The following is a 9,322-nucleotide window of genomic DNA, read 5'->3' on the forward strand; positions in this document are numbered from 1 at the left end:
CCCTGATGCAAACGGATCCGACTTGGGGAACCCAGCAGGCGGCTCGGGGACTTCGACAGGAGGCCCGGGGACTGCCATAGTTGCGCCCGGCTCGGGGACTTCACAACCCGGCCCGGGGACTGCAGCAGTCGGCCCGGGGACTACAACGACACAATAGGCGGTGGCCGACTCCAACTCTTCACCACGCAACCCACCCACCCGGGTCGCAGTAGCTGTATTGGCGATAGAAGAAGTCACACCTCCATCATGGGCCCAACCCATCCTTAACTTCCTGGTAAACAGAGAGCTGCCGACTGACGAGATCTCGGCAAGACAAGTTCAACGCCGAGCCGGAGCATACACAATAATAAACAGAGAACTCGTTAGGCGCAGCGTCACTGGAGTCTTCCAGTGCTGCGTCGAGCCAGAGAAGGGCATAGCAATCCTCAAGGACATCCACCAAGGCGAATGCGGCCACCACGCGGCCTCAAGGTCACTCGTCGCCAAAGCTTTCCACCATGGGTTCTTCTGGCCGACTGCTTTGGAAGACGCCAAAGAATTAGTCAAATGCTGCAAAGGGTGCCAAGTCTTCAGCTCCAAGCAACACCTACCGGCTTCTGCACTCAAGACCATCCGCCTCACCTGGCCCTTTGCCGTCTGGGGATTGGACATGGTGGGCCCATTCAAGACGGCGCGCGGCGGCATGACACATCTGCTTGTCGCCGTGGATAAATTCACCAAGTGGATTGAAGCGAAGCCAATCAAGAAGCTGAACGGGCCGACTGCCGTGACGTTCATCGCAGATGTCACCACCCGGTATGGCATACCACACAGCATCATCACCGACAATGGCACGAATTTTACCAAAGGAGCACTGGCACGTTTCTGCGCGACACAGGGCATCCGACTGGACTTAGCGTCCGTTGCCCACCCGTAGTCAAACGGCCTCATCCTCTCCGGCATCAAGCCCCGACTGGTCGTACCACTGAAGCGTTCGGCCGGCTGCTGGCTCGATGAGCTGCCGGCTATCCTCAGGAGTCTGCATACTACCCTAAACATGTCAACCGGCTTCACCCCTTTCTTCCTTTTATATGGTGCCGAGGCTGTCATCCCAACTAACATCGAGTTCGACTCGCCTCGCGTAACCATGTACACGGAGGCGGAGGCCAAGTAAGCGCGAGAAGACGGCGTTGACCTGCTGGAAGAGGCCGGCTTTTAGCACTCAGCCGATCCGCCATCTACCAGCAGTGTTTGCGCCGTTACCACAACCGGAAGGTCAAGCCAAGACCTTCCAAGAGGGCGATCTTGTGCTCCGGCTGATCCAGCGAACAGTCGGCCAGCACAAGCTCTCGGCCCCTTGGGAAGGCCCCTTCGTTATCAGCAAGGCTCTAGGCAACGACTCCTACTACCTGATGGACGCACAGAAGCCGAAGGCATGCAAGAGAGATGATTCCGGCAAGGAGTCGGAACGACCATGGAAAGCCAATCTCCTCCGATGATTTTACAGTTAAAAGCAGTATGTACCACGCTACCTTTTGCATTAAGTACAAGACAAAGGGCCCCCCGAGGAGCACTCGGAGACTGCCATCTTTTATCTATGTATGACGAGTGTCATACCTATGAATGTATTATTACATTTGTTTTTTCTGTCCGGCACCGGGTTCGATCAGTCGGCCCGGGGACTTGCCGCCTTGAGTTATATTAAAGTTCTACCTGCAGTCAGACAAGTAGTGTGCCGGCACCCAAGCCTTCTCTTGTTAAAAGTCACAGCTCGAGGAACCGACTGTCCGACTGGCAAGAGTCAAAGGCAAGAAAGGATGCCCACACGAAAAACGGCTAAGGACTAAACGAACTTATATAACACAAGCCGGCCTCCCACCCCGCCAGCCGACTGTCCGGCTTCCCATTCACCTTGCTACAATCTAAGAAAGCTAGAGTACTTGCCCTCCCAAATGGCCAAGCACTTCTCCAGCCACAGACTGCAGAGCAGCTGTCCGGCTGGGAGGGCGGCGACCAAGGGAGGGCGGGAAAGGAAACAGCCAAAAAGATGAAAAGCAAATACAATCGGAAGCCAAGTACATGCATGATTGTATTTACACAAAAGGCCTTCGAAAGGCCGGCATTCAACATAGTTTGAATACACCCCCAGTGGGTGGAACTGCGCAAATTTAACAGAATATTGTTCAAAGAGTAACAAAACAGGAAAGTAAAGGCGACAGATCAGGCTAAAGGTGCAACAGGCGAGCCGGGCAGGTCAGTGGAGGCGGCAGTGCCGGCTGGAGGAGTGGCCGCCTGGCGAGTCTCGGCTTGATCATCGCCGGCTGCTGGCGGCGCGCTCGCACGCGCCTCGTTGCTGGAGGCACGATCAAGTTGAGGCTGGTCGGTCGCTCCACCGTCTGGCACGGCGTCTTCACCATCCTCTCCCTCCTCCTCTTCGCCCTCGTCGCTGGAGTCGATCTCCTTCGCCGAGTCCTCACCATCTGCTGGGTTCAGCCCGAACCATTCCTCCGGCTGAGCAATGCCGTCATCATCCACCTTAGGAGCAAAGGCGCTGGTGTCGGTGTAGTCAGCGATTGCCGAGGCATGCTGGATGATATCCGGCCGCACCGCCTCCAGCTCCTCGTCGGCCTCCTGCCGCCAGGTGGCCAGCTGGTCCAAGCTCAGCTCGGGATACCAAGCTTTGACGAACTCCAGCGCCCGCCTGGCGCCTGACCGAGCTGCAGAAGCCTTCCAGACCTCGAAGCGGCCAACCGCTACCTCCAGCCAGTCGGCAGTCCGACTGGGGGTACGGGGAACCACCTCGTCGGGCCAGAGGGCGGCCAGCACTTGCGCCCCAACACGCTGAAGACGGCGGAGCATGCGGTGAGCCGGCTGGAGGCGGGCTTGGATCGCCAGAAGCTGCTCGTCAAGCGACCGGCGAGCGTCCGGCGCGATCTCAGCACCAGCCTGCCTTTGCGCCTCGCGGTGAGCCTCGACGATTTGGTTGGCGGCAGTGGAGTAACCAGGGAAGTACTCTGCACAAGTAAGAAAGGAAGAGAAAAAACACAGTCAGAAAATGGACCAAATGGCAGGCGGCAAGCGAAGGAACGAAGAAGAAGGCAGCCTACCGTCACCAAATCTTCGATCTGGCCGTAGCCGTTGATCAGCGATTGCCTTGCCTCAGCCCCTGGAGGGCAGCCACGCTGTCCTACGCCGCCTTCAGGGCCGCCTCGTGGCTCTCCTCCTGGTCGGCCAGCTTCTTGACCAAGCGGTCGCACTCCTGGGCCAAGGTGTTGCACTCGGCTTCCTTGGCGCGAAGGGCGGTCTGGGCCCCACCCAACTGCTCCCTCGGATCGGCATTGGCCTCTGTAGATATGGCAAAGAAGAAAAAAAGCAATAAGAAAGAAGTCGCCAGGAAAGATCCGGCCCGACTGCTCAGCAGTCGGCCCGAATCTCGGGGACTACACCCAGTGGGTGCGCTGACGCGCCCCCACGTGAGATAAAAGATGAAGCACTTACTCCGGCTCTCAGTTAGATCAGTGGTCTTCTGGGTCAGCTCCCGAGCCTGGGAGTTGAAGGCAGCCGCACGGAGGTTATGGTAGTCCTGCAAGTCGGACAGAGAAGCGAATAAGAACAAGATAAGCAATCAAAGTCTACTAAGAAGTTCCAAGCCGCCTGCTCAGCAGCCGACTCAGAACTCGGGGACTACACCCAGTGGGTGCGTTGACGCGCCCCCACGGAAGAAATCAAGATCAAGAAACAGAAAAGCGGGAAGACTCACCCGAATGGCCATCCGTGTCGCGAGGAACTCTTGATTGTACTGCCTTAGCACGGCGGCCTGGGACTGAAGCCAGTTCCGGACTTCTTGCGCCGCCACATTCACCGCGGCCGTCCCACCACCCGGCGTCCACCCCGAGCTAGCGCTGGCCGTCTCCAGATCCTGGGCCGACGAGCTAGAGCCCGTGGCCTTCTGCGGGTCCGGCGCCGAAATCGCCTTCCCCGCGCGCTGGCGCGATGGCGACTGGACCACCAGGTTCGTCCTCGCAGCCGGCTCGCCTCCAGCCGGCTGCACAGGTAGCGAGTTAGCCCGGCTGCCTCGGTCCACCCCAGTCGGCGGTGGCGGTGCCGCCTCCCTCTCCCGGACGACGACGTCGTCCTCCTCCCTCTCCATCCCCGGCAGGTCGCCACCGGCTTCCTCCGGCGGGGGGCACCGGGATCTCGGGCGCCACGGCGCGCAGGGGGCGGACAAAAAAAGGCCCCGGCCGCTGTCTCCGCGGCTGCAGCCTCCGCCTGGGCCTTGGCCGCCGCGTCGGCTTGTGCCTTCGCCGACTCCTCCGCCATCTCCTGCGCCGCCTTGGCAGCGGCCGCCCTCAGCTCCTCCGCCTCCCGCTCCTCTCGCGCCTCCCGCGCGTTCCGCTCTGTCGCCGCTTGAAGCTCGGCATGGGGGTCCACGCGGTGGGTGCTTGCGGATCCTCCCGCCGATCCAACCACGGAGGCGGCAGCGGTCCGCTCAAGAGAGAGCGGAGCCCTGTTTGATGAATCAAGAAAAAGACTTAGAAGAAGAGTATCGACGAAAAAGAAGAAGGAATATGCGAGAGAATCGACACTTACGCCGAAACCTTTTGTGGCTGCTTCACCACCTTGCGGAAGCGGGCCGCCTTCGCGGCTGCCTCGTCCCGTTTAGTCGCCGCCGCCGTGCTCTTGGGCCTCTTCGGCCGACTGCCGAATAGGCTCGGCGCAGCCCGGCGCGGTAGAAGAGCCCGCGCCATGGTCGGACGCCGGCTGGCGGCGCGGGACGATCTCCGCCTCATCATCATCCGGCCAGTCATCGAAGCTGGCTCCAAGCCCGGAGCCGCCTGCTTCGCCGCCTCCCCCCTCGGTGTTGTCGTCCATAGCGGCCGCCCCCAAGTCGGGGTCATCCAAGTCATGCTCCACCCGGTCGGGGTGAAATTGGCGCTCTGCCCCCGCTGCCCCGGCCGCCGGCCGAAGGAGAGGGCTCTACCAAGACAAACCGACTGGTCAGAGTCAGCCAAGAGAAACTTGGTGACAAAAGTAAAGAAGAGAAGATAAAGAAAACTTACCATAGGCGGGGGATGGGCACGGGAGTACGGCTCCTTGCCAAACTGCCACTCGTCGGTGAGCTTGCAGTTCGTGAGGTAGTTCACCATGAGAGCTACCTCGGAGTGAGGCATCTCCTTGGTGCACATCCGACTCGGATCGAGTTGGCCGCTCATTTGACAGATCAAATGAGGGCGGCCTTGGAGCGGGAGCACCCGGCGCACCACGAAGGCGCCAGTAGGTCGGACCCGGTCAAGCCCTCCGACTGGATCATTACCCGGAGTCGGGCGACGGCGGCGGCTCCAGCCGGCGACAGCGTTCTGGCCCGATAGGACCACTGGGGGCGCCTCCTAGCCGGCGGGCCGGCTACATAAGCCGGCAAGTTGACGAAGTCGCCTTGCGGGGCGACGTTCTTCACGTAGAAGTAGGATTTCTGCCAGAGCTTCACCGACTAGATCAGCGTGATGGTAGGGACGGGGTTGTCGGCTACCGGCCTCCGCACCGCGATGAAGGCGCCGCTCTGAGCCGGCACGCTCTGCATGCGGGTGCCGAGCTTGGACTGGAAGAATTCCCCCAGAGCTCAAGGGTGGGAAGGACTCCAAGGAAGCCCTTGGCACCGGAGGAAGGCGCGGCTGGAGCTGGTAGAATTCGAGGAAGGAGTGGAAGAAGGCACTCGCAGGCAAGCCGAGGCCACGCAGGAAGTGCGAGCGGAAGATTACCCGCTCGCCTTCCTCCGGCGCCGGCGAGATCTCACTCTTCGGCGCAAGACGGACCCGCACCTGGTCCTCGCCGGGCAACCGCCGCGTCTTGCGGAGGAAGTCGATGTGGTCCACGTGGACGTTGGAGCCGTCCCAGTCCCCGCCGTGCTGCATGACGGCAAGAAGCTGATGAAAGAGGGCGCTGCAACGATGAAACCACGGCCCCGCGGCGGCGAAGTTGCGGGGTAGTGCAAACGTGGGATTAACTGCGCCCACTCCCCCACGTCCCGTGATCATTGCGCCCTAACGGCGTTGGGAATCCGCCGTTGGAAGGCGAGCGACCCGTTTTGGGCCACAGAAGATCCACACCTAGGCCTAGGCGTGGAAGTGGCGGGCCCCGGCCTGCAGCGGCGTCCCGTCACGCGCGTGGGCGTAAATGGCCACGGGTAGCCTAACCGACTCCCCCTGGCACTTCAAGAAATTATCAAGCCGATCGAGCCATCAAGCATCCAAAGCATAGGGCAGACTTCCCCTGGTCGGCTACCTCGCAGGCCGACTACCGGAAGGCGACCCGACCTCAAAAACCTTCCCGAAGATAACCACAAGATGGCCGACTCCAGGAAGCCGGCCCCAAGGGGACCGACTCCCAGAAGCCGGCCACAAGAAGACCGACTCCCAGGAGCCGGCCGAGACTGCACCCTCAAGGACCGCGCCCACATAACGGTGATGAGATGGGGCGTGGCTACAGTATAGCCTGCCACCCCCGAATCCCGGAGCACGCGTGGCCACAGTGCGCCGTACGGGTCGGCCATCCCCCGTCCGGCGTGGCACTGTTGCCATGTTGACCATGACGCCACCCACGACAGGCGCCAGTACGGCCCGCGGGCGGCGGGCCCTTCAGTCAGAGAGGCGCTCGAAGGCGGCCAAGCCTCCCCCAGTCGGCCTGGGGTGTAGCTGGCTCCCAATAGCCGGTTACCTCCCACCCTCGAAGTATGCGCATCATTAAGGAGACAAGACGACGTAAGGCTACAGTGAGAGCCCGCTAGGCGGCGGCACTGTAGCCATGCTTACCTCGACACAGCCCTCGTCATCAGGGGCGAGGCTACAGTAAACAGCCACCAATGAGACCCCCAAGCGGTGGGGCCGGCCTGTCGGCCAAGAGGCCAGCAGCCGGCCGGACCCACCAGTCGGCGGGCCCAAGCGGTCGGCGGAGAAGCCGGCGAATACAGACACTGACGGCTGACCCATGTCCAGCCGGATTACCATTGTACCCCTGGGGGGTAGGCCTATATAAACCCCCCGGGGCACCCATGCAAAAGGTTGATCTCTGAGAGTTTTAGACACTACATAGAGAAAAGAGGAGAGCTAGCCTTGCCCTTCTTCTTCCTCTAGCCAAACAGCTCAAGGAGCCACTTGTAGCCACTTGTGTTGATCTAGTGATCATGCGGAGACCCCGAAGAGCAGGACTAGGGGTGTTATCTCCACGGAGAGCCCCGAACCTGGGTAAGATTCGCCGGCGTGCATGTCTTCACCTCATCCCATTTCCAGGCACCGGCGATGTCTTACTGGCTCCCACAATGATACGCCACCCATTGGCATATGTCGCACCTACCATCGGACAGAGCTAGATCGAGGTACTCCGGTGTGCAAAAATTGCTCTTCGGCCTCCTTATAGCCTCGAGCAAGCTGCGTCATTACTTCCAAGCCCACGAGATCACTGTCGTCACTCGCCTCCCATTGCAACGGATACTGCATAACCCAGATGCGACTGGAAGGATTGTGGAATGGGCCTTGGAGTTGTCAAGATTTGGTTTAAAGTTTGAAAGTACCTCGACAATTCAGAGCAGAGTCTTGGCGGAGTTCATTGCATAATGGACCTCGACGCCTGACGAAGAAATCCAGGAGACCACTCTCCCCGGCAAGGAAGCAGACCGCGACTGGATCATGTACTTTGATGGGGCTTTCTCGCTGCAAGGCGGCGGTGCCGGTGTGCTGCTCATCGCACCCACCGGAGAGCACCTCAAGTACGTGATCCAGATGCACTTCCCCAGGGAGATGTCCACCAACAACACTTCTGAGTACGAGGGATTGCTTGCCGGTCTCAGGATCGCGGCAGACCTCGGGGTTAAGAAGCTCATCGTCAGGGGTGACTCGCAGCTCGTTGTCAGACAGGTCAACAAGGATTATCAGAGCCCATTGATGGAGGCTTACGTAGATGAGGTGAGGAAACTGGAGGGATGCTTTAACGGTATCCAAGTGGAGCACGTACCCCGAGCGGAGAACGACATCGCTGATTACCTGTCAAAGCGCGCCGCATTCAAGCTACCTATGGAACCAGGTACCTTTTTGCTCCGGTTAACTCAACCATCCGTTGAACCATCAGCGGGGCAGAACAAGCGGAGGAAGTCAGGTCCTGACAAGTACTTTCCTACCGAGCACCCCGGGGCTGCCGGCAAGGGTGCTGCCGCGGATGCTGAGCCTGCCCAAGAGCAACTGGCTCCGGCAGGGCGTCATGCCCTAGCCGTAGAGACAGCCGCTCCCATGGCGGAAGAAATGCCTTTGGTCCTTGCCGTCGAGCCCCAGGCTCCGGCATGGGCGCAGCATACCGCCCAATTCCTCCAAACATGGGAGCTTCTTGAGGAGCAGGAAGAAGCAGAAAAAGTAGCCCGTCGGTCCGCCCTGTACCAGTTCGTCGATGACGTCCTGTACAGGATAAGGCCAAATGGTGTGAAATTGAAGTGCATCCCCCGGGAGGAAGGACTGGAGCTGTTGGCGGAGATACATGGATGCATATGTGGCTCCCACATAGGGTCGAGGGCCCTTGCCGGGAAGGCGTTCCGGCAGGGTTTCTTCTGGCCCACCGCCCTCCAGGATGCGACGGCCCTAGTAACCAAGTGTGAAGCATGTCAGTTCCATTCAAAGAAGCTTCATCAACCAGCTCAAGCCCTTCAAACAATCCCTCTCTCCTGGCCATTCTCGGTCTGGGGGCTCGATATACTGGGCCCTTTCCCCCGCGCTGTCGGGGGCTTTGAGTACTTGTACGTTGCGATTGACAAGTTCACAAAGTGGCCGGAGGTGGAAGCAGTGAGAAAGGTGACTGCTCAATCAGCTGTCAAGTTTTTCAAGGGACTGGTTTTCCGTTTTGGTGTGCCAAACAAAGTCATCACCGACAACGGCACGCAGTTCATGAGCCACACCTTCATGCAATACATTCAAGACCTCGGCAGCAAGGTCTGTTTTGCTTCCGTGGCACACCCAGGGAGCAACGGCCAAGCAGAGAGGGCAAATGCTGAAGTGTTGCGAGGCCTGAGGACAAAGACTTTTGACAAGTTGCGCAAGAGCGTAAGGCGCTGGATTGATGAATTGCCAGCGGTTCTTTGGTCGATTAGGACAACGCCAAATCGAGCCACCAGCCAGACACCTTTTGCCCTGGTATACGGGGTAGAAGCAGTTCTCCCCACGGAACTCATATACGGGTCACCTTGAGTGCTCGCTTATGATGAGCTTGAGCAAGAGCGGTTGCGCCAAGATGACGCAATGCTCCTTGAGGAAGATCGTCTTCGGGCGGCTGTGAGAGCAGCGCGCTACCAGCAAGCCTTGCGCCGCTA

This window comes from Triticum aestivum, chromosome 6D, assembly GCF_018294505.1.
Source record: "Triticum aestivum cultivar Chinese Spring chromosome 6D, IWGSC CS RefSeq v2.1, whole genome shotgun sequence".
NCBI lineage: Eukaryota > Viridiplantae > Streptophyta > Magnoliopsida > Poales > Poaceae > Triticum > Triticum aestivum.